General features: G+C 34.9%; 1 protein-coding gene and 2 pseudogenes across 5 annotated transcripts in view; 2 read left to right on the top strand and 1 right to left on the bottom strand.

Moving 5' to 3' along the window:
• Positions 1 to 25,767, bottom strand: part of Macrod2 (mono-ADP ribosylhydrolase 2) — a 2,042,921-nt gene that overhangs the window by 1,601,707 nt on the left and 415,447 nt on the right. The window lies entirely within an intron of this gene.
• On the top strand, positions 10,285 to 13,398 carry LOC124089116 (VIP36-like protein; annotated as a pseudogene).
• On the top strand, positions 13,428 to 16,095 carry LOC124089112 (small ribosomal subunit protein eS6-like; annotated as a pseudogene).

The following is a 25,767-nucleotide window of genomic DNA, read 5'->3' as shown; positions in this document are numbered from 1 at the left end:
AATGGAAAGTCCTATAAGAATAATATAGTAATATTATATATTACTGATCCTGTGAACACTTAAGATTATTGCCGGAAATACAAACGTATCTTTAAGAATACTATCCTGTAACATTAAGGATTTTTCTATGCTAAATATCTCTAGAATAAACTCTCAAGGAAACATGAAACTATTATGTAACATGTTACCATTGAGAATATTATTGGCCATTTGCAATTAATTAGAATAAGGAAAAGTCAATTTCTTAATAAACATACAATATAAATGAAAAGTAGAGCACTGTCTAAATTCATTATTACTTTCTACCCTTCAAATTTCCAAAGTCTTTTATATTTTCTCCATTTCATTAGAAAATAGAGGGATCAGAGCCCTCCAGGTCAGAAATATTGAAAACATGACTCCTAATTCTAACTTCAACATGACTTAGTTGTGTGACTTTCAAAGGGTACTAAATTTTTCTGAGGGTGAGTTTTGTGCCCTTTAAAACATGGAGAGAAACACTATACTGCAGAATTTTTGTAAGAATTCAGTGTGAAGGTGCCAGCACAATTCAAGGCACTTTACAACCTCTCTGAATTGACAGTCTCCTTAGTCCACAAAACTAGCAGTTTTAAACCGATCATGTAACAAATGCAGTAGATGCTCCTTCCATATTCCCTTGGCCTCACCACTTCCTTGTACACAGCCCTTCTTCTGACTAGCCTTGCTTTGCCTGAAGGCTTTCTTCAGACTTCATACCCTGTTTGTTTTCCATGCAGCAAGTCAGAAGTGCCACAGAATCTCTGTGCTCTGGGAAAATCTCTCAACCAAAAGGAAGTAGGTGTATAAATATCCCAACCTCTTGGTCCACTGATGGGATAATTCCAAGGCAAATGTTCTGTAGTTGCTCTCATACTTCCCCAGTAGGACTCACCTCTAGTGACCCACAGTGGTAATGTAACTTCATGGCCCACCCTCTATCATCCTTCTTCCCTCCAGTGCCCTGGAATCACCTATCCAATAAATTCCTTCACCCAAATCCTTTAATCCTGTGTTTTGTGGTACCCCCAAATAAGTCACATTTTCATTGTCCTCCTGTGCATATCAACTCCTTCCATATTCCAACACATAGTATGATCATGACTGAATTTTCTAGTTGTCCTTGCTATCTACCACAAAAACACTTTAAGCTTAACCTATTTCAGCATATTCTCTTATTGTGTTTGAAATTCTATCTCACCCACTATCACATTTTTCTTCATATACTATCTTAACATTTCTCAGTAGTGATTGATTGTTCCTCAATTATTTTTCAAACTTTTTTTTAAGAGAGAGAGAGAGAGAGAAAGAATTTTAATATTTATTTTTTTAGTTTTCAGCAGACACAACATCTTTGTTTGTATGTGGTGCTGAACCCAGGCCGCACGCATGCCAAGCAAGCGCACTACCACTTGAGCCACATCCCCAGCCCTTATTTTTCAAACTTTAAAGAACAAAATTTTCCTGGGTCCCAAGGTTAGCCTTAAGTACAATTATGCAGTATATCCTATTTAAATACACATTAACTTAAAATGGTATAAAATCTTCAGCGTTACAACATCTGTGCAATTATGGAACCAGAGCAAATTTATAAACTAAATATCCAAACTACCAAATGTATAAAGTTCAAATTAACATTAATTCAGTATGACTTTTTTGCTTCTGTCAACTACTCCCACTAAAGATGTGGGTCTGGTGCCAGTCCTCAGAAGTTTGGTGTACCTATTGTACAATGAGCTGTGAGGTGACAAGGATCTTTCATCCTTTATCTGTCTTCACTGATATGAACACCTTATTTGTTCAGTGTGTGCAGTCTAGCATCATTTGACATTCACTTCCTGAAGTGGTGTATTTACACATGAAATTTTCTCCGATTCTATGTTTATGAATCTGATGAGTACTTAGTATCAACATGCTTATAAATACAAAAGCAAACAGTCACTGTTCAACTCAGCAATAATATGGTGATTTAGATGAAATTTATATCACTTTTTAACACCATCATTGAAATAAGAGTACATTTGTTTTTAAATTACACTGATAAACATTAATCTCTGTGAGACAATTACCACATATTAAATATTGTCATTGTCTATTTGTCCTTTCTGGGGTTTTTTGTATTTTTTTTCCAAGCTACTTATTATATACTTAAATAAGCCAAATTTCTTATGATGAAATTCAAGATCCCCCACAACATGTCTCCTATCTTTCCAAGTCTTCTAAGGCATGCCGGCCACTATGAACTACAACTTCCTTCTAGAATCTGTATGTTTACATATACTGCTCTTTTAATTTAAAATGATCCCTCACAATCTCAGATGTCACGGTGTAGCTAATAAGAGTATAGCCTTTGAAATCAAACAGACCTAGACTTTAGTTGCTGATTGGTACCTATTAGTTATATCCATAAATGATAGCAATTATTATTTAGTTTCTTAATCCTTTCATAGAATGAATCATTCTTCATTTGCTCAAGTTCATTTTTTGATATTTTGCTTCACATCTGATGTTTATCCCACCAAACACAGTATTAGTTATATATATTTTACAACCAGACTTTATGCCTGCATTAACTATTCAGGTTAATTTTCTTATGGTCTAGTACAGTGCCTGACCAAAAAAAAAAAAAGAAGAAGAAGAAGAAGAAAGGAAAAAAAAATGTTGGATTTGTTTTGACTGAACTCCAAATCCTATCATGCCAAGCAGGATACTAAGAATTTAGTGGATAATAATAAAAAAATGTCAACTGACCCATTAAATGGCATGATCAAAGGAAGTCCCTAAAAACAATGCCACACCAATCTACAAAGAACCATGTATTCATTCCTCTGGTTTAGAACAATGTTTTCAACTGAGATGCAGGAAAAAAATGATCTGTCAAGTTTTTAACATACACTCCAGATATGCTTCCTTTTTCTAAGGACTCTAAATGAGAGGGGGAAAAACACAAGAAAAAAAAAACTTACTCAGTTAAGACAACCCCATGGACACATAAAAACCTAGAAACTTTCCTCTTTCAGCTTCTTCAACTAGAATCTCAATTTTCCATATATACCCTAGAAATAATTCTCTAAGTAATGTGTTTAATTTATAGATTTATAAATAATTCTCAAGTCATTTAAGATTTAAACATCAATAAATTAAATAATAAATCTATTGCTCTCTAAAATGCAGAAAAATGGTGTGTCAAAAATCCATATGGAAGTGAGAATTAGTGATATTAGAAAATCCATATTTACTTAAGAGTAACATTTTCTTTATACATATAATCAGTGCACTGCATGATGAGATATAATCATCAATGAAAATCATGGGATGTAATCTAAAATCAGCTTTAGGTTTGTCTCCCATTATCTTTTTAAAATGCATTCATGGGTGGGGGTTCTATTACTAGTGGATAAAAACTCCAGTAGGCCCATGATATCTCTGGACACTCTTAGGAAATAAAAAGACAGTTTCAGAACAGAGTCTCAATTTAGTACATAATCCCAGTATAATACATTCAGCAGAAATTTTATCTTCATTCAAAGATTAGACTACATATTTTCCCTTACCTAGGGACCATAGTCAATTGCCTATCTGGAGTCTAACTGAAATGAGTCAAGATGGGAGAGTTTTCACTTGACTGATACTACCATAAAATGTCTTCATACTCTTGTCCTTGGAGATGCTTCTCCCAGACATTTTCATGAGTTCTCAGATGCTCCTCCTCCTCTAGGTTTTTTATTATTATTATAAAGAGGGACATGGATTACTTGTTCTATTCCTTTAGTAGTGGATTCAACAATCATCATGCCCTAGCCCCTGATTTCTTGATGATCCAGCACTCAATGTGTCTGCAGGAGTTAATTTGCCTTTAACTGGCAGGAGTCAAATTATTTAGGTCAGTGCTGTCCCTTCCCAAGGACTGCTCCCTAGGACTCATACTCCTTTGGCCCATTCAGAGTGGAGTTCAGTTTTATGCCCAGACAGTACCCTCTACTTAGCTTCCAATTTAGGCAGTCTTCCACTTCCAGAGACCTCTGGTAGGCATCGGATAAGGTGAATGTGCTCTCCCATGTCTATGGGAGACTTCAAATTCTGAGAGTGGTCTTCTTTGAAGCTTCTCCCTATAGCCTGGGTGTGAGCAAAGTCACTGTATTTGTACACATCAATCTCTCTCTCTCTCTCTCTCTCTCTCTCTCTCTCTCTCTCTCTCTCTCACACACACACACACACACACACACACACACAATCTCTCCCTTATCAGAGGGTAGCTGGTAGTAAATAATAGCATATGCTATTTTCCAAAGAAACTGTCCTCACAAAACCCTTTCTAACCTCTATCAACTTGACGCTTTTGAATACCCTTGGTGAGGAATGAAATCCATTAGTTGAATATTCCCTTTGAAAATCTGCATCTTGCTATCTTAGAACTCATCTTGCTCTCTGCTATCTATTGTATTTTGATGCCCAGATTAAACTATATCTGTTGTATCAGATAATTTATAGGCTTTTTTTCCAGAATAAATATCTTTAGCAGATGGTATCGTACCAGGATACAGAATGCTTATACTAGTTTTGGAACTCTTTTTGCAAGAGATTTAATCATACTTATTATACTTAATATATCACTTGCAGTGTTTTTTTTTTTGTAAAATGTTTTTCCATTAAGGAAGTTAGAAATACGAAAAATGCCCTCAATAAAATATTCTGGCAGAATTCTTACACAAACAAGGCAAAAAGAAAGTATTTCATTCTTTAGCCCCATTTTGTAACTCTATTTGGGGCAGTGATATAAAACCAGCAGATATACTGTGTCTTTATTGTTAAAAGATTTGGGGACATAAATGTTGGGATCAAACAAGCAAATCAACTGAGGCCATCTGAAGCTGGAATAAGGTGTCAGTAGTTCTCTCCAGGTTCATCTTGGCTCCTTGAGAAGTAATGTGATACGAGAAAAATTTTTACCTATTCAAAACGTGGGAGGTAACAGTGTCATGGTTAGAAAGGTAGACTCTAAGTTCAGATAATCTGGGCCAAATCTTAGTTTCAACACTTACCGACTAGTGATATTAGACACATTAACTTTTCTGTGCCTTAATTTCCCCATATAACAAGTGATAATAACAGACCTTACATATTTGTAAGAATTAAAAATATAACCAGGAAATATCAGAAATCCTTAGTAGTATGATTCCAGCAAATGCTGAGCATGATGAGAATCCACAATGAAGAGTAAAAAGAGACAGGAAGGCAGTACAAGCATGACAATGACTCTGGACTAGTTATCACCACACTTCTTTCTTCTTCTTCCTGGACACACAGATGAATCACATTCCCCACCCTTGCTTGCACTTAGGTTTAACTAAACTGCAGACAGGGTGATATGAGTAGATGTACATTCACAGGCACATCCTATAAAATATCCCACAGTAGCCCTCTATATTTTTTTCCTTCTCCATAGCAAACTTGTGTGGTGTCAGATTTTCATGATAGAAAGAGCCACTTATAAACCCAATGATAAGAAATCCCCAATTTGGACCTTATGCAAGTGAAGAAAAAAATACATTCCGTTGTGTTAAGCCACTCATATTATAGATATCATCTGTTATAGCAACTAGTGTTACTTTAAACAAAACATATTTTAATTTTTGCCTGTGGCCTTTTACTTAAAATGATTTTAAAACTGAATATCAGAATTTAATTTTCCATTCTTCTTTCCTAGGCCAAGGATAAAATTTTTCCAGACTTAATCTAGATAAGGAAACAAACTATATTACAATGCATCACAGATGTGGGGAATCAAGTTTGGGGAAGGTGAGTGAGTCTGAGGAAGAAAGCACCAGAAAAATATAGGGAATCGGGGAAAGTTATCAATAATCTTGATAGAAAATGAAAATAAATAACATAATATAGAAAAAGAAAAAAATCATTACTTCAAACTCTAAAATGCCTTATATAAAGGCCTTCGAGGAAAAAATTATCTAAAAAGAGGTGAGTTCAGAAATTATTCAGGAAATATTTAATGAGTGCTTACTTCAGGCCAGATACTGCTTTTGCTGCTGGCTACATGTAGAAGAAAAAAAAAATGACAAAAATCTCTATCTTCACAGAGATTACATTGTAGTTTGGTAGACAGAAAAACTGGTGTGGTTGGGGCAGAATGAGTCAGAAAGTAGTAAGAGATGAGATCAGGAAGGCAAGAGAGACACAGAGTACCCCGGTTCCTAAAAAGACTTCGAGTCTTACTCTGAGTGAAATGGAAATCACTGAAGGCTTTTGAATGGAGAAATGACATGATATAACTTAAAATTTATCAAAACCACATTGTCTATATATAGGGGGTATATATGGAGACAAAAGTAGAAGTAAGGAAATAGGAGGTTATTGCAATAACCTAGGAGAGAGGTGATGGTGGTTGTGGAGGTGGTTATGTGTTGGTTAGTTCTGGATAGACAGATATTCTTGTGCCACATTATGATGTTTCCAGTCCATAATAGAATGCTCATGACTGTGGACCTATAAGATAATAACAAAGCTGAAAATTTCCTATCTTAGTATTTTTATTGTATCTTACCTATGTTTATATATATACTGAGTACACCAATATGCTATACAGGTTTGTAGCCTAAGAGCAACAGACTATCACATAACCTAAGTGGAGAGTTTCTACCCTCTGAGTTTCTGAAAATACATTCTATGATGTTTGCACAATGACAAAGTTGTATAACACAGCATTTATCAGACTGTATCCCTATCATCAGGCAATATATGTACAGGTATTTTTGTATACACACACATACAGATGGTAGAACTGAGGTTTGCTGATAAGCTATTTTACATGTGAGGAAAAGAGAAGAATCAAGAATGGTACCAAGAGTTGCCATTAACAGATGGGCACAGATAAAGAAGCTAATTTTGGACATGTGGAGTTGGACATTCAAGTGAACAAATAAAATAGCACTTGGCATATGGGTCTGGAATTGAAAGTAAAGATATAAACTTGGGGTAATCTGTAAATAGATCATATTTAAACTTATGAGATCATCTAGGGAATTAATGCAGCTAGAAAAGAAAGGCTCAAAGGTTATTCCTTGGGATACTCCAGTATTTAGAGGCTAAGAAGACAAGTAAGAAACACAAGAAACTGTGAAGAGAAAATTAAAAAAAGAGAGAGAGAGAAGGAAAGCCAGGGAAATGTGGTGTCATAGAAGAGTGTGTTTCAAGGAGAGAAATGCGATTTTCATGTCAAATGCTGCATATAAATCATATAAGATGAGTACTGAGAAGGAACAACTCAATTTGGCAATTTGAAGGCTCTGGCAACTCAAAACACAGGAGAATGCACACATTTCAAATAACGCTTCCTGACAAAAGTATCTTTCTGACAATAGTATTCCCATTTAGCAGAGTTATAATGATTTCATCTAAACTTTTTCTATGCTTCTATCTTATGACATCCCCTAATAATATTATTGTCTTTGAGACTTTTATATACTTTTATGAATAACATTGATAGTAATTATAAATCTTCTTAAAATTTTTTTTAAATTAGTTATACATGATAGTAGAATACATTTATGCACTTTGATATATCACACATAGAATGGAATATAATTTCTCATTTTTCTGAGTGTACATGTTGCAGAATCATATTGGTCATGTAGTCACATATATACATACAGTAATAATGTCTGTTTCATTCTACTATCTTTCCTATCCCCACATCCCTTCCCCTTCCCTCCCATTACTTCCTTCTACCTAATCTAAGGTAATGCTATTCTTCCCTAATGTCCCCCATTGTGAATTAGCATCCACATATTAGAGAAAACATTTGGCCTTTCGTTTTGTGGGATTGGCTTATTTTGCTTAGTATGATATTCTCCAAATCCAACCATTTACTGGTAAATACCATAATTGTACTCTTCTTTAAAGCTGAGTAATATCACATAAATCTTATTAGTCATATTATAGTTTTTTGATAAAGTAGTGAGATTTGGCTAGTTGTGGCTTCAATCAAATTATGCTAAATTATATAAAATTAAAATTTCTGCTGCTTATCAGAACAAAATAGTTGTACTATAATAGTAGCTACCATTTAGAGAGCACTGTCTGCTATATGCTGCAATGAATGCTTTAAATGCATTGTTTTATTCAATGCTGATAATCCTGTAGGGCATGTCCTATGATTATTCCCATTTTGTGGGTAACAAGATTTGACTTTAACAAGTCAGTAATTTTCCCATCTAGTAGAACTATGACACAATAAACTCTCTGCTATTTAACTTATTATTTAACTGGACTGACTTGACTTTTTTTCCTCATTACCTACCCATTCTGGTGTGGTACCATATGATGAGCATAAGTCACAGACTCCATATCCTCTCCATATCCTCCAGATCTTTCCTTATTTCCATCCCAGCCTCTGTCCAGCCATTTTATCCCTATCCCTTTATCTTTAGCAAGAAAGAACTCTAAATTTGAGGGGCCACATTACCAGAATGTAGATTTGGGGTGGAAGGGTCCATATCACCATGCCCCATGTAGCTCTCATAATTTACTCTTAAGTCATTTCATGTGGTGAGATGGGTGTTGTGGACCTGGGTGACACTTTATACTCAAGGACCAAGAAGTCCAGGCTGGAGTAGACTGCTTGGGCCTGCCCTCTGCTCTAACAAAATGAAAACATTCAAGATCAGAATGGAAGTTCCAGCAGGAATCTAGTGTGAATGCAGATAGCATTTGCTGTTCCTTCCGTTTCTAGCAAAGACTCTGGGTTTAAAGAAAGAAAATGAAGTAGGAAAGGAAAGAGAAAGAATCTTATAAGATTCCTTAAGTGTCTCCATTTTTTTCCCGTTGGCATCAAAATTATTGGTTCTGTAACTTACAGCTAAAGAAAAATCACTGGAAATAAGAGTAAATAAGTACTTTTATGGAATCTTAAGACAGTAAAATTGGCCAAAATGCAAAAATTCATCTAATCATTTAATTTTCCCTATTAAATATAATTTATTTATGTTTCCAGTTTTAAATGTTATTTCACTTATTTCTAATATTACTTAGTTAAGATTCCTCCTATGTTATTTCCTCATTACACATGAGTTGATAGTTTAGTTAGTGTTTTTAGAAGTCACTACCTTTCAAACACATAAATTACTATCAATATTGTAAGAGAGCACTTGCTCAGTGATAATGGAACAAGCCAGGAACTTAGTATTTTTAAATATTTCTGAATTTTTTATTGTAGCCTGCATGAGGCACAGAGTAACCAGAAAGACAATAAGCCCACAGACATTTTTGGGCCATGTGAACATCATAAAGTATCCTTCAAATCTATATAGTCATTGTTTCTGCTCCTGCAGACCAAACTGATCTATATAATGCAATAATGTCTCTGTTCATGAAAAGGTGATGTTCTGAGTCAGTGTTTTATCATTGGAAATGATACTGGAAGCTGAGAGAATATAAGTACCAGAGACAAATTTCAAATTGAGAATTACTTATGTTCCTTCCCTTCTGGCCTACATAGATGTATCAATTATCTACTGCTAGGTGATAAACCATCCCAAACATTAGAAACTTGAGCAAAATGTATTTATTATTGCTGAACATCATGTGGATCAGCAATTCTGTGACTAGTCAGTTGTTCTGATCTTTCCTGGGGTCACACATATATATAGCTGCCAGGAAATCTGGATGTCAGCTAGGATATTTCAGTTCTTTTTCCCATGGCTTCTCACCCTCCAGTAGGCTAGACTAGAGTTCTTTACATAGAGAAAATTTCCTATATTCCATCAAGAGCCTATGTAAATAAAGATTAGAAAAAGGTACCTCTTCCATATAGCAGATATAACTCTGTAGCAGGGCATTGGTTAGGTAAACAGAGCCCATGACTCACCACTCTCTTGGCCAGATCTTTTGAGCAGGGCACAACCTGAGCAATTATATTTCTGTACTGGCCAGAGAGCAGTTATGACCAAGTTAGCTCTGGCCTAGCTAGAGAATATGTGTATTATTGGTATCTACTCATCTTTTGAATTTGGAGACATCTTATGATTTATGTTGATAAATAGAATGTGGTGGAAATAACTTTATGTGATGAATAATGCTAGGCCTTAAGAGATCTTTCAGCTTTGATTTACCTTCTTGAAATTTAGCACTTATTCAGTTTTTCTATGAGTCTGGCACTATTCTGACTACTTTTAATGAGTTAACTCATTAAACTCTCCCAACAACTTGCTAGTAAATAACATTATTATCTTCATTTGTACAGATGTGGGGAAAATGGTGCATAGAGAAATTAAGCATTCTACCCAATGGGATCCAGATATTAAGCAGCAGAACCCATATTTGAATCCTGGAAGACTGACTCTTGAATATGATTGTAACCATGTATCAGTGCTGCTTCTCTCTCTTTCTCTGTATGTGTAAGCATGTGTGTGTGTGTGTACTTTTAAAATATATACGTTTAGATGATACTATTGAAATATATACTTTAAATAATGCTATTGGACTATTCTCAAAATATATTTAAATCTTTATTTCTTAATAATATTATTTTTAGAAATGAAAACTTAACATATTTTAAATGGGCAAAATTTTAAAAAATATATTCATATATTTTAAATATAGTAATATAAATGCAAATTTCATTCACATAAGTATTATTTTTATTTATTGCTTAAATTCTATGACTTCAATTTTGAAAGTCATAAAGAGACAATTGACAAATTAAGAAAGTAGAGAGGCATATAAGAAATACTTAATGAGAAAACCTTTTTAAAACATAATGAATTGCTGGATATGAAGTATTAAAGATTGAGAAAAGTGAAGGATGGCATCCATTCAAAGAGAGTAGCTTGTGAAAAACAATTAAAAAATCACCACTTTCTTTTCTTTTTATAAATATGTGTGCCTCATGTAGCTAATTCTTCTAAGTCATGTCGCTAAAATATCATAATTAATGGTATTCAGAATTGGAACCGTTAATTATGCTTTCTAATAATTAAGTTGCCTATAATTTTAAACCTTAGGTCCTGCCAAATTGAAACTTCCATATGTTTCAATTAAAAGCTATTTGTGTGAGAATCCATTGCTTTGTCAGGACACATGTTTAAAATAATAATGTGAAGAATATAAACTGAGCAGTATTAATGACTAAGATTTATTGAATGCTTCCTAAGATTTAGGTACATAATAAGTGTATGCTTAGGAAATAGGCATTGTGTTCTGCAAATACCATGGCCTCTTAGGACCTTCATTATTATTATTTTTTGTTTTTCACAGGCAAGGATATTGAGTTAGTTAAACTGATAAAGAAGGATTCAATCGCAGATCGACTGAAAATGTAGCTTGGCCATTCAGCATCAAGCAGTCCTGTTCCTGATAGCTCCCAGGCTGATAGTTGACTAATTTTAATTTGTCTTTTGAATATCTACTACATGTCATATACTATGTTAAGTGCTAGGGAAACAAACCTGAAAATATATGACCTTTCCCTTTAAATATTTATTGACTACTAGGAAGTATATATACAAAAGTTTACTAACACAACACAAGGTTATGGATAATGAGGTTGGGGGTGGGTATCAATTGCCTAGGCATACAATGTTAACCAGAAATAATAGCATGTACTTAGTTTAGAGACAACAGAGAAAAAAAGCACAATTAAATCCTTAAGAAACAGAAGTTAATTCAAATTTGGCTTCATGGTATAGCTGGTATGATGCTTATATTTATTTTAATTATGCTAATAATGTGGTATAAATAAAACACTAATGAAGGAAATCGAGTTCATCCTGCTATCACTTTCTTATTTACTCAGGGGGTTTATAGTCACACTACATGCATGGCTTTGTAACACTTGTCAACAGATAAATATAAATTTAACCAGACTTTTGGCACTCAATTTTTTCTTTCACTTTAGCACATAGGAAAAGCATCTGATATCTTGGTCTGGCAATGAATGAACCAGAAAATGATTGTTTCATATTCTGTATATTCTGGGTTTTATAAAACTGTTACTCTTAGCAGCTTAATTACAAGTTCTAAACTATTTCTATGAGTTTAAGAAATGTACTGGTGTGTTTTACTTTAAATAATATATTTAAATACATTTTCTCATAACTAGGTTGTCATTCCATGAGAGGAAGAATTTGCTTACCATTCTTTCCAGATCCTGGACTGGTGCCTGATGCATATAAGGTACTCAATAACTATTTATTGAATGACAAAGTTAACTAGTTGTTAAATTAGCATCCTGAATCTTATCATTCCATGAGTTGAATGATGAACTCTCAAAAGTATGTCCATATCCTAATCCCTGGAACTTTGAATGTAAGCTTAATTGGGGGGGGGGGGAATGGTCTTTGCAGGTACAAACATATTGAGATGACTTTATCCTAGATAATTTGTGTGGACCCTAAATCAGATGACACACAGAGAGATGAAAGAACAGCAGGGGAAGAGATGGTGGTGATTCTGGATGGTAGCAGTGGTGATTGTAGTGTTTGATCAGGATGGGTCCAGAATGATACTCCTTCTCCTTGGGTCTGGGCAGAAACCATGATGTGGGCACAGGCAGTTCCTCAATGTGAAATCTGATGGGCAATGCCATGATGATGATCCAGCATATCTGCCTTATTCCAGATATGCAAAGTAAACAGCTAAGACCTGGTTTTTTTGTTGTTGTTGTTGTTTTGTTTGTTTGTTTGTTTTTATGGAACCTGGTACCATGTTTCCTGAGAGACTGAGAGATGGAGGTATACTTCAAGATCAATGGACAACAGAAGAAGAATATGCTTGAGGATTGTTCAACAATCTGATCTATCAAATACAACGAAGGAAAAACGCACCATTTGTGGAGCTGGAATTATTTGTAGACATGACCCCAATAAAGACAAGCAGCAAGAGTGAGTATTCCCCTACATCTCAGCCATGGTGAGCAATGGTTCCCATAGCTCTGATCATGAGTAAGATGGGTGGCTCACAGAGAATAGGACTATGCAGTCATTTTATTTAATATCTGTTATGACCACTTCCTTATGATCTGTTACGTCAAGAGGCAACTGAAGATAATGATGGATATCTGAGGTGTCCAGAGTATGACACCAACTTCATCATTGGAAATCTCTCAAATGATCATGACATAATTTCCCTGAAATTGTTTGAGCTGACAGTGAAGAGCACCCCAGAATAGGAGAAGCTACATCAAGATATGTTCTTGACTTCTGTGGACAATATGAAATGGTCCGACACAATACTCCAGTGCCACCCATGAGTAGCCTGGCCCTTTTCCTCATTGTATTTTCATCTCTGGTTTTTTCTGTATTTGCCATAATCCTTGGTATTATGCTGTACAAGAAGTGGTAGGAATAGAGTAGAAAGTAATTCTATTAAACCCTCCTGCTGAAACCACCTCATCGCCCATGAGGCACAGGAGACATGGATGCTGGCCTGAGCATGCATCCTGGCAAGTCCGCTCTAGTCTCCAGAAGCCAGTAGCGGTCTGTGATCTGTTGCTGGATCTTTGAATGCAAGGACCCTGCATTCCTATGGTCATCTACAGGGTCATCTAACTCTGATCCAGGAAGCCACTCACCCCAAGGCAATGTTGCTGTAATAACCGTTTCCCTGCAGTCATTCCATTTTGGAGGAAGGAAGCCTGGAAAGAAATGTACCATTTCAATGCCAAAATCAGAAAACAGACTTAGATAGCCCAGGCTTGGACTGGACTCAGCAGGCCTTTCTACTTCATTTTTGAATCCTCAGATAATAGAAAACTGATAACTCATACATTCTGGGCATTGATTTATGGGTTTCTGGGTTTTGCCCAAGTTTCTATCCATCTGAAGAGCTTTCCTTGGAAACCTGAATGAAAACTTCTTCCTTGTCTCATCCACCTCTTTCTCTCCCTCCATTGATTGATCTTTCCATATACAATCTAAGCTGGAAAAGACATTTGGATGTCTCCATGTTGGGGTCTGGGGCTGCAGAGCAAACAGGTTTCTGACCTTCCTTAGGTGGCCTCAGGACTTTCTGCTTTGACTCCTTTCTCCAGCCTCTCTTCTCAAATGTGGATCTTGGTGTGGCTGTTACCTTCCTAATCAGATCCCTTTAGGACCTTGGCTGAAAGTCAGAGTACAAGTCAAGAGGATCTTAGAAGACTTCATGGATGCCATGAGATTAACTTTGAAACTGATCACATCCAGGTTGTACATAGAAAGCACTATTTCTCATGTGATCTAACCATGCAGAGGTATTTATTTCTAGATTCACTGGAGCCTGCTTAGCTACATATTTCATGTTTATCATGATTTTGGGAATCCCACTTTGAGTATCAAAAATGTAGGAAAGCTTTCTTCCTATTACCCAAGCATGGTTACTCCACCAAGGAGAAATTTGATTTTCTTTTTCTTAATAGAGAAGAAACAATTACTGTCCTTAGGTTGTAAGTCGGGGAGCACAGTCATCTGTGCCTGGAGGAGTTCATGGTCATTGAGCAGCACAGTCTTATTCCACTACCTTATCTGACAAGCGGTCACATGATGCTCACCTGCCTTCCCTGTGATTAAATTTTAGGAGGCCAGAGTCTACCTGGAGGGCTTGGAACCCTTAGCTTTTGTATGGGCCTCTGTAGCATGAGGGAAATTCTTAAAAAGACTGAGACAAAAGAAAAAAAATAGAGAAAAAGAATAAATAACTATAGATAAAAACACAAAGAGGAGGTGGCCACATAATGGTAGAGACAGACTGAAGTGATGCAGCCACAAACAAAGAATGTGTAAAACCACCACAAGTTGGAAGAAACAGGAAAGAATCTTTTCTTCCCTGGAGCCTTCCAAGGAAGTGCTGCCTGGCAAACCTTAAATTCAGGCTTCTGGCCTCCAGAACCATGAGAGAGAAAAAAATTATTTTAAGCTATCAAGTTTGTGGTACTTTTTAAAGGCAGCTTTAGGGAATTTATACAGCTACCTAAAGATATTCTGTGGAAGAAGTTGGATATACATAGTTGCCAAGTTATAGCTGATTTAGTTGAGAAAGTATGGGGAACTTATATTAATAGTCCCTGACATATGTTGATAAGCAAATGAGAAATGACCTTTGGCATACATTGGTAACCTTGATAAAAGCATATTCAGAAGCTGAATATCTCCTTCTCAGTCACTGGCTGCCAGAAACTCATTGAAATGGACAATGAACACAAACTTCATACTTTTTATAACATATGGCCATAGAAGTTACTGCTGGTGCTCTGGGTGAAGAATGGAAGGGGGTTATTGTGGTCTGAATCAGTAACAGGAATGACAAACAAGGATTCCCCATGAGGCAGGGTGCCTTGACCCATGGTCATGTTTGCCTGCTACTGAATAAGGGATATTCCTGTTACAGACCAAGGCCAACTAGAGAGACAAAGTGCAAAGCTGTTGGAGGATGCATTCTGGATGCCAATCTAAGCATTCTCTACCTGGTTATTGTTTTCTAAAAGAAGGAGAGAAGGCCAGGTGTGGTGACACGTACCTGTCATCCTAGTGGCTCAGGAGACTGAGACAGGATGATCATGAGTTCAAAGCCAGTCTCAGCAAAAGCAAGGTGCTAAACAACTCAGTGAGATCCTGTCTCTAAATAAAATACAAAGTAGCGCTGGGGATGTGGCTCAGTGGTTGAGTGTCTCTGAGTAGTTGAATCCCCATTACCAAAAAAAGGAGAGAAGGATATTCCTGGACTTACGGATACTCCTGTGTCAGGTTGACTAGAACCAAAAGAGTTAGTAGAACCCACAAACTTTTCAATCTCTCTAAGGAAGATGATGTCCATCAATATGTTGTCTGAAAAACCCTTACACAAGGAAGATCAAAATCCTGAACCACAGCACCCAAGATTCAGCATCTAGTTTTTTTATGTGTCTAGCAACACAAGTGCCAGCATATTACTCTGAAGAAATAATCTACTAAGAATGAGAAAGAGACTGCAGAATATGACAAACTTTTGGCCAAGAGAATCAAAGAAGCCCAAGAAAAATGCCAGGAAAATATCAGCAAGAGATGCAGGCTATCTTCTCTGAGAGCTTCTACTTCTGAGTCTAGTCAAAAATAAGAGTTTTTAAGACCAACAAATAAATAAGTTCAGAGCTTTAAAAAAAAAAAAGCATATTCAGTAGAGTGATGGGTTATTACAATGCATCAAAGAGGAAATGCAAAAAGAGGCATTAAAGGTAAGATGTATGGACAACCATTTCAAGCAGTTTTGCTGAAAAGTTATAAGGAAGAAAGAAATGGGGGACATGGATTCAGGAGAGAGATTATGAAAAAAAGGAAAAGTAATAGAGTGTTTACTGCTAGAATGAGCCAACAGAGAAGGGAATAATGAAGAACTGATGAACCAAGGAACTTCATTTGCTTTAGGTTGTTCATGATTCTGACATCATTCCTGCTTTCCAGGCATTTATTCTAAAGTCCAGAAGCAGAGACGTTAAATCAACAATTGAAAGGGGACGTGGAAAAGAGAGGTGAAAATGCAACAGCAGGGCTTAATCCTGGAAGAGGGGACAATAAATAGTGGTGGCAGGGATCAGTGAAACTTTTCTGAAAACTGATATGAGTTTAAAAGTGGTAGAAAGGCTTAAATATAAAAATTCAAACACAAAGATTTGAAATAATTTCAGTTTCCTCATTTGATTTAATAACCTATTGCATTCAAAACACAAGGTACACTATGGCAATATTTATTCTCTTTGTTTGCAAGTAATGTCAAATAGATACAGATTAGCATTATGGAAATTGAGGATTTAAATTAAAAGTTCCATATCATTCAACTAAGTAAATCACGAGATTACTTTTGTATTCATTTATCTGCTCTGTTTGTAACTTAGTGGCAAAATAAACATAATTTCTGAAACTAAGATCAGCCACGTATGACACTTTAAATATTTAGAAAATCCATAAATTATGTATAACTTCTAGATGCATGTATCTTTAGTGATATACAATGATGGTTTAAAAGAATTGCTTATTTTCTGCCATATTATTACAATATTAACTGTGTATGCAAGTCATTTTCATAGATAATGCTACTCTGGGAACAGAAAAATCACAAGATGAATTTCTCTCTTTTCAATCCTCCCAGAATTGCTTTCCCAGATTGTGAAAATGTTGCTTTCTCAAACCACATGCAACTAAATAAATTCTCCAGAAACTCTTGCAAAATACTAACAAACTATCTTGATAAAGAGAATCTTCAGGTAAACTGGCCATTTTTCTTTGCATTTCATCGCATTGCTTCCATATGGTACCTGTTAAAATTCTCTGTTTTCCACAGGAAAGCCAACAAATGAAGATAGCTGCTTTGCTTAGCTAGGAATGACCAACTTTCTGTCTGGTGAAGACACAATTTTATGATTCTGACTACTCTGCAATTCTCTTTGTCTTAAAACACTTTGTTGTTTTCCCAAATCATTTATTTGTTGTTTGTTTGGTTTTACACATTTTTCCCAATTCTCAACTTGAGAAAGTTAATTTTTCTCTTTATTTTCTACATTATTGGTCACACTAGAAAATTAAATACTTGTCAAGCAAAATAAAAAGCCTTGAGTTTATTCACTTAAAGCTTGTTTTAAAAGAAATCATGTGAAGACATTCTTTATTACACATTCATTGCTGGTTATGCACAGGTTATATTTCAGTCACCTGGGGCTTTGTTATAGATGTATTTTCTGTCTGATTCATTGAATTTCTGCATTTTCTACTGTTTATTATTCTTATTTCATCTCCTTCATTAAGACCATAAAATTACAATTTCCTTGAAGGCATGTACAGCTATGCACTGCCTCATAAGGATGTAAATATCTTGTTCTTCTCTGACTATAAAGTTTTCCCTACCCACTGATAGTGACACACTCTTAGAAATAATACATGTAAAGTGTTTGAACTAGTGTAAACACAGAGTTCAACAAACAGAAATTGTCATTACAATTTTTACTAATAAGTTCACAGTCATATTACTAGGAGTTGCAGTTCTATGTCCATAAGTTTGTAAGTATAAAATTTTCAGTCTCTTTCTATGCTATAAAATGAAGACTTAAACTCTGAAGAGAATTCTTTCAAGTTGCACTTAATAACAAAAAGCAAAATACATCAATATGGGTCATTTACTACCAAACAGTAATGGTGGCTGAGTGCCTAGTCCTTTACAAATAGTCCAGAAATCTGGAGCAGCTGAGGGACAAGGAAGCTCATATTAGTTACTTACAGAAGACTCCAAAAAGGCTTCATCCAAAGTGTTCCAAATGAATGATTTTTAGCATTTGACTTTCAACATGTCAAATCCTCCTGAATTCAAGTATTCCATGGTGGTTTTTAAGAAAAGCAAACTGACTCTGTTGAATAGGCTTCAAAATCACAGCCTATACTATAGAATACTACTTTTGTAAGTTAGCCCTTACATACTGTCCTCATGATTCATTCAACATATTTTTTATTGAGCACTTATTAGATGTTAGGCAGATACCACTTCATGCATTGCTATGTAGCAATAAGCAAAGCAAGAGCCTACCCTTTGAAAGAAGAAAGCATAGACAGTTAATGGATACAACCATAATTAAACAAACAATTCTGTTTAAACATAAAAGGCAGCAATAAATCCTATCACATTACATATGAGCAACGTATAAAGGAAGTGAAGAATGAAGTTCTACAGATAAGAATAGCAGAATATTTTAAGCAGTGGGAACTATAAATGAGACTGAGGTCTGGGTATGTCTGGCAGTTTCCAGGACCATTGTTGGTGATAGCGAAGTGAAGTGCAGGGAGAGCGGGAGGGGAGCACAGGGCATAGCCTGTGCATACTCTAATGAGGAGCTTGAATTTTATGCCACTATGTTCTTTGGCCAAATAACACTATTAAACCAAAATCCAAATTTATTGAAGAGAAGAACTGAGATGAGTAATTTTCTCAACCTCCATTGCTGGACTTGGGCTTGACTTACCCTCTCTGCTATAAAGAGTAATCTAAATGTAATACCTAACCACTTCAAGTCTGGGTATCAGGATCAATGAGAACTCAGAACCTCAATGGAGACTTCTTCAAACTGGCATTTGGAAAACTTGAGTGTGAATCAACTGTCCATCAGCTGCTTCAGGTCTCAGTTTCTTTCTTTTTTAAAAATATTTATTTAGTTGTAGATGAACACACAGTACCTTTATTTATTTGTATGTGGTGCTGAGGATTGAACCCAGTCCCTCACACATAGGAGGCAAGCACTTTACCACTGAGCTACAGCCTCAGCCTCTCTCAGTTTCTTATCTTAAAAAGTAGGACACTGGGCTTCTAAATGACTTTACAACTTTAAAATTAATTAAGTTTTGCCCATTTGTTTCAGGCTGAAAGAGCATCTAACAAAACATCTCTTAAAATTTTTTTAAAAGAGAAATAATAATCTCATTAATTCACAACTTACTTCAGATTAATAACTGAATATCTTTAATGGCATTATTTTAGTTATGAGTCTTTTGTGTATATTAAGCAGTCCTAAATTATATAGAAATACATACACACAAATAAGTATTTCTGTTTTCAGTAATTTTAAATACTTCTTTTATCTTGTTCTTCCTTAAAATAAATTGTGGGCCCTTTTTCTAAATTCTGTCCCACACTGAAGCACACTAGTTAACACCAGCTACACATAGATCAGGCTTTGATAACAGCTGTGCTACTTATCAGTTATATATCAAGTGTGAACTATTAAGCCTCTCATGCCTCCTTGCATATAAAAGAATCAATAAATACTAATAAAATTATCAACTTTATTTATTTATCTACTTATTAATTTTTATTTTCAATTCTCTATTGATCATCTTCACCTGGATATTATGCTCTTAATTCAGATTCTATATGTTCAGTGTCTTCAGTTAACATTAAGTTCAACCATCTACAGATCCAAGCTATGAGTAGCTCAAGTCAGATGAAATTTACGTCCCTTTTATACAAATATATAAAAGTAAGTAGCCAATTTATGGTTTGTATGTTCTCCCTTGTCAATAGAAATACCCATCACATGGCTTCTACCCTCTAGTAATCTCAGAGTTTAAGATTATTGCTGGGTGTCCATGTCCTTAGATGATAGGCAAGAAGAATGAGGACAAGGTAAAAGGCATATCTCCAGGTAAATCTCCTCTTCTGCAGCCTTCCTTGAATCTAACAAAACACTTATCACTTATATCACATTACCCAAAACTTAGTCACAGAGCTACAACCATCTTCAAGGAAAGCTAGGAAATATCTCTAGGTGGATAAGTATAGGTCCAAATAAAATGTGAATTCTGACATTGAAAAAAAAGAGAATGAATATTGTATACACAGCTAACATTTTGTCACAGAAGAAAACTGAAGTCATTTTGTCTCACTTAAACATGTTCTTCCTCCAGTATTTTGTTTTTTAATAAAGCATCACCACCTCCCAATTAGGTAATCCATACTACAGATATCTGCATTATTTTTAATGCCTTTCTCTCCGCCTGATAATGCACCTCAAACCAGTTGCCAAATGTACCATTTACCATTGTTCTCCTAGAGCACAGACTAGTCTCCCAAATGCTCTCTACACATTTAGTATCTCCCATCTTCTCTTTTAAAGACTCCTATCAATTTACTATGTGGAAGCAGAACTCTGAAGCTGGGGATGTAGCTCAGTGATAGAGTGCATGGTTGGCATGCATGAGACTTCAGTCCCCAGTGCTGAAATAAAAAGGGAGCTTACATGGAGGTAGAGCTCTGATTATATCACTTACCTTTGCTAAACTTTTAAAAATACCTGAAGTAAAGCTCCAAGTCCTTAGTCTGCGAATAAAGCTCCATGTGACCTAACTAATTACACTGTCCTGGAACCTGAGACATTCACTGATGCTGTATTTAATCTGTATAACTTTATCCATTCTGGTACTTCTGGTACCAGAATGTTTGGTAAAGCATATGCTGGAATAAGGCTTTGGAAGTATACAGTTTACTTGGGAAGTGCTCTCAAGAAATTTAAGGAAATTAGAATGAGGGAAAAAAGTTCAATAATCAATGCTTTAGAGAGCAAGTTACCACTATGAGCCACAAGCCAATATTTCTTTAAGGACTCTCTGGAAAACATGTGGGTCATATCATCAAATCTTACTTCTGGAGGAGACTGGAAAGGCTGGACTGTTCACCCATAGATTTTTTTTTTCATCTCTCACTGACCAAGAATCATCCAGAATGGTATTAATTCCTCTATATTCCCCTATAGAAACAGCAATATTGCCAAGCAGTCTTTTCTGGTGCCAAAGAAAGAAGAAAGGTGCTAGTACCTAACTTGTGGGGCTATGTGCATGCAAGAACTGTCCACGGCTATAGTAGTAAGCAAGCATCCTAATGTCTTTTTTTGAGGCCAAAACACTACCTTCAAAGACCTGTTCAAGGCAAATTTTCCTAGAAACTATCTCTGACCTCTCAACTTTCAAATATCTGATCATTACCTGATCTCTCTCCATGAAATCACATTTTTTATTCTCATGGAGCTATTAAATACAGTATCAGACTAAAAGTTTGTCTCAAGAATAAACTTTGTATCTAGTTTTATAAGCTAAAAATTTTACCTCACAAGACCATGAATAAGAATAAAATAATGAAGCACCACTAGTATTTAAAGGCCACAGAAATCATTCTGATTAATTATACAGGTCTGACATCATGTAAAAGAAATAAATGGATGCATATAGGAACACTGTCACTTTCTTACAATTTAAGAATCTCCACTTCAGAGATTCATTTTAAGTGAAATACCACAGTGAGTTTAAAATGTCAATAGGTGTTTGGCTTATATAGTTTGTGAAGGTTAGACTGGATTCTATTAATAAAAGACTAGCAAGAATATATAACTCAGTTTTTAAAACAATAAATACTACATGTTAAAGGTAACTCTTCGCTGTCCTAAATTTAGAGTGAATTTCAATAATCAACCAGTACAAAGTAAGAATTCCCTTCAGGGGTTTAGGTGCTAGAGAACCAAATGACCTCATCAAAAAACACACTATTTATGAGTCAACTAGAAGATGATGCACCCAATAGACTCAGGATGAATCAAGCTGTACAATGAAAATATACTTATTGGGAGTTCTTATTCAATCTACTTAACACAGGAACTAGACAGTTTGTGTGCCATTTAAATGACCATATTTATCTTCACTGTTAATAAATATATAATTCGATTAATTAAAATAAGTACCTGAAGAAGATTCTAAACATCTCTTACAGGCACTATCACTTTATTTCAAAGATGGTAACAGTGCTACAAATCAACGCTATTGGCAACATTTAATTGCAAAAGATATCTCTCATTTTAAGTCATTTATTTTCCCTGTCTAAGCCAAATTCATCTGAATAAAAATACAGGAAGACTATAAAATCATTACCATCAAGATGAAATTCAGCACCAATATGCCTAATCTGAAAAGGTAACAACAGACCTTGTTTTCATTTCCTAAAACAACTGGAAAATTTTTACTTAGTATTTACCATTCTGAAATTTGAAAATTAAGGAGATTCTCTTAAATAGTGGACTTAGAATTCTTCTTAACTGTGAAAGAAAGTTAATAATAACGTGAATATGATTAATCAAGTAATATTTTTTAAGTTAATAGCACTACTGTCATATATAAAATTAGAATATCATGATTTTAATAGGCATGTATCTTGAAGACAATGTAGTCTGGTCTAAAAGGATCAGCTATTATAACACTATTAATCTATTTTGGCATTGCTTTCTATCAGTATTTCAACCCATTAAAATTGAATTCTGTCAGTTTACAAAAGTGCTACTTAATATTCTCTATTAAATTACATTTGAGATTATAGGCTAAACTGCCTCACATATCATTATTTTATTAACATTTTCAATAAATTGTCAGTCTAAGAGTCTGTTCATTATTATGATAGAAATTATGACAATCCTACAAATAAAAAAACAGGATTATTATCGCTTATCAAATATTATAGAACATTTACATAATACTATCAACCATTTCCATTGCAAAGAGAATATTATATAATCTACCAAAACCTGCTGTCTCAGTTATTTGGTATTTCTTTACTCTCAAACTGGAACTAAACAAGTAAGTCACTTTTCTTAAAAGCTATAAGGAGTCAGGGATTAACTTCTAACTTCACCACTTGATATGAAGGAAATCAAAGCAATACAAATAATCTTTCTAGGGGTCTTCTGGGCCTTCACAAAGATGACTTGGCATGTTTCATGGATATGCGTGCTTACATATATACATACGTGCATTGTCTAAATTCTATAAAGATAAAAAGAGTAATATTCCATTGTGTATATATGCTACAGTTTCTTTATCCAATCATCTACTGAATGGTGAAAATGCAGTATATATACACAATGGAATATTACTCAGCAATAAAAGAGAATAAAATCATGGCATTTGCAGGTAAATGGATGGAGTTGGACAATATAATGCTAAGTGAAGTTAGCCAATCCCGCAAAAAACAAATACTGAATGTTTTCTTGATATAAGGAGGCTGATACATAGTGGGATTAGGAGGGGGAGCATGGAAGGAATAGACGAACCCTAGATAGGGCAGAGTGGTGGGAGGGAAAAGAAGGGGGCATGGGTAGGAAAGATGGTGGAATGCAATGAACATCATTACTAAGTACATGTATGAACACACAAATAGTGTGAATATACTTTGTATACAACCAAATAAGAAAAAAATGTGCTCTATATGTGTAATATGAGTTGTAATGCATTCTGCTGTCATATATAACAAATTAGAATAAAAAATAAAAATTAAAATATTTTTTTAAAAAGATAAGAAGAGGAGGGAAAGGGAAAAAAAATCAATGACATGATTCAGAAATTTCCCCAGAGTAGTAGAACAGGAGGCATAGAGTGAAAGTGCTCACAGAAAACCTATCACAATGGATAAAAATATACTTGTATCAAAACACATTATTGAGAAATTTCAGGACCTGGTGTACTATCAGTTTCAGGAGAAGGAAAAATAAAACAATTTCTTTAAAATACTACAAAAAATGTTTTCAACCTAAAATTCTCTTCTCACTGAAACTACCAACAAAATATAAAGGAATAAAAAAGCTTTTCAGAAAGAAGCAGACTCCAAAATTTGACTCCAAAATACCGTTTCTTGTACAGATACAGAGGAATAAGTAAGTGGCACAAAAATGAGCAAAAAAGAAAGAGGAAGGAAACTATCAAAGTGAAGGAAACATTTTTTAACTTGCTTTATCAGATAACAAAACCAAACAAAGACTCTACAAGACAAGAAAATTACAAGCTAATATACTTTATCAATACTGATGAAAAAATCCTAAAAAAAAAAAAAAAAAATACTATGCTGTAATCCCAGCAGCTTGGGAGCTGGTGACAGGGGGATCCTGAGTTCAAAGCCAGCCTCAAAAATTTAGGGAGGCACTAAGCAACTCAGTGAGACTCTGCCTCTAAATAAAAATACAAAATAAGGTTGGGGATGTGGCTCAGTTACCGAGTGCCACCCCCCCCCGCAAAAAAAAAAATACTGCCAAACCAAATTCAGCAGCACATTTAAAGAATTATACATCATGACCAAGTAGGATTTAGATAAACTTAGATTAACTTGACTTCAAAATATAAATGTTTTATGTATCAAAGCACACTTTCAAGAGACTAAAAAGATAAACCACAAAAGGGGGAGAAAACATTTGTAAATCATATACCCTATACAGGGTTGAAATCCAAAATATATAAAGAATTCCTGTAACTCAGCAACAAAACAAGCAAGTAAAATATATAATATATGTCAATTATGCTATAATATATGTGTACATTATGCTAAATGAAATAATCCAGAAACAAAAGGACACATATTGTATTATTCCATGTACATAAGACACCTGAAAAAGAAAGCAATCTGCTAATCTAACTTGAAGCATCTCAACGCAAATTTAGAAGAGACATAATATATCCATATCATATGTATATATGAGATACCTATATATCTTAATGTAACACACATACACATATTAGACTTGAAAATTGAAGTCTTCCAGGTATTGAGTAGTAAGAAAATATTTTTGCTTAAACCCCACCCTAAATCTAAGAAGATACAATTTTCTTCTATTTTAAAGGTGAAATAGGTTGTACATGATAAGAATTCCTTCTGGAAGCAAGATGGGCAACTAAGGAATAAAGTGAATAAGGAAAGGATAGAAGAGTTCAAATAAAGAGTCAATCAAAATGCAAGTGGGGCCTCATATGTCAAAGTATGTAACATTATATTGTGTTTTACTACATGCAAAATTCCAAAATGCCACCTTTTCTGAAAGAACTCCAGATCTACTAAACAAAAACAGGTTGCTAGTGTTACAGTCAGAGCACTTTCAGAAAAAATTATTTACTGAATATGATAAGCTGCCTACAAATAAGAATATAAAGTCTGCCAACCTTTTGTGGAACTGTTATATTCCTAGCAAAAGTTTCCCTGGCAATGAACTGAATAACAATGTGTATTTATTAACATAATTATTTGGGAATTAATTTTTCCCAAAGATTCCTTCAACTGTAAATTAAGGTAGTTGAACTAACTGATCCCCCAAAGACCTTTTCAACAAGAAGGTTCCAAATACACAAATAAGTAATTCCAACACATGCTGAAATTGGCCCATTCTCACCTCAAATCCTTACCAGATGGAATGAGGACAACAGACTGGATCCTTTAATTTAGGTTTATGTTAAG

This window comes from Marmota monax, unplaced genomic scaffold, assembly GCF_021218885.2.
Source record: "Marmota monax isolate L192 unplaced genomic scaffold, Marmota_monax_Labrador192_F-V1.1 WCK01_AAM20220418_F8-fsc00005, whole genome shotgun sequence".
Lineage (NCBI taxonomy): Eukaryota > Metazoa > Chordata > Mammalia > Rodentia > Sciuridae > Marmota > Marmota monax.
Note: the sequence above shows the minus strand (reverse complement) of the source record. Positions and strands in the feature narration are given on the sequence as shown.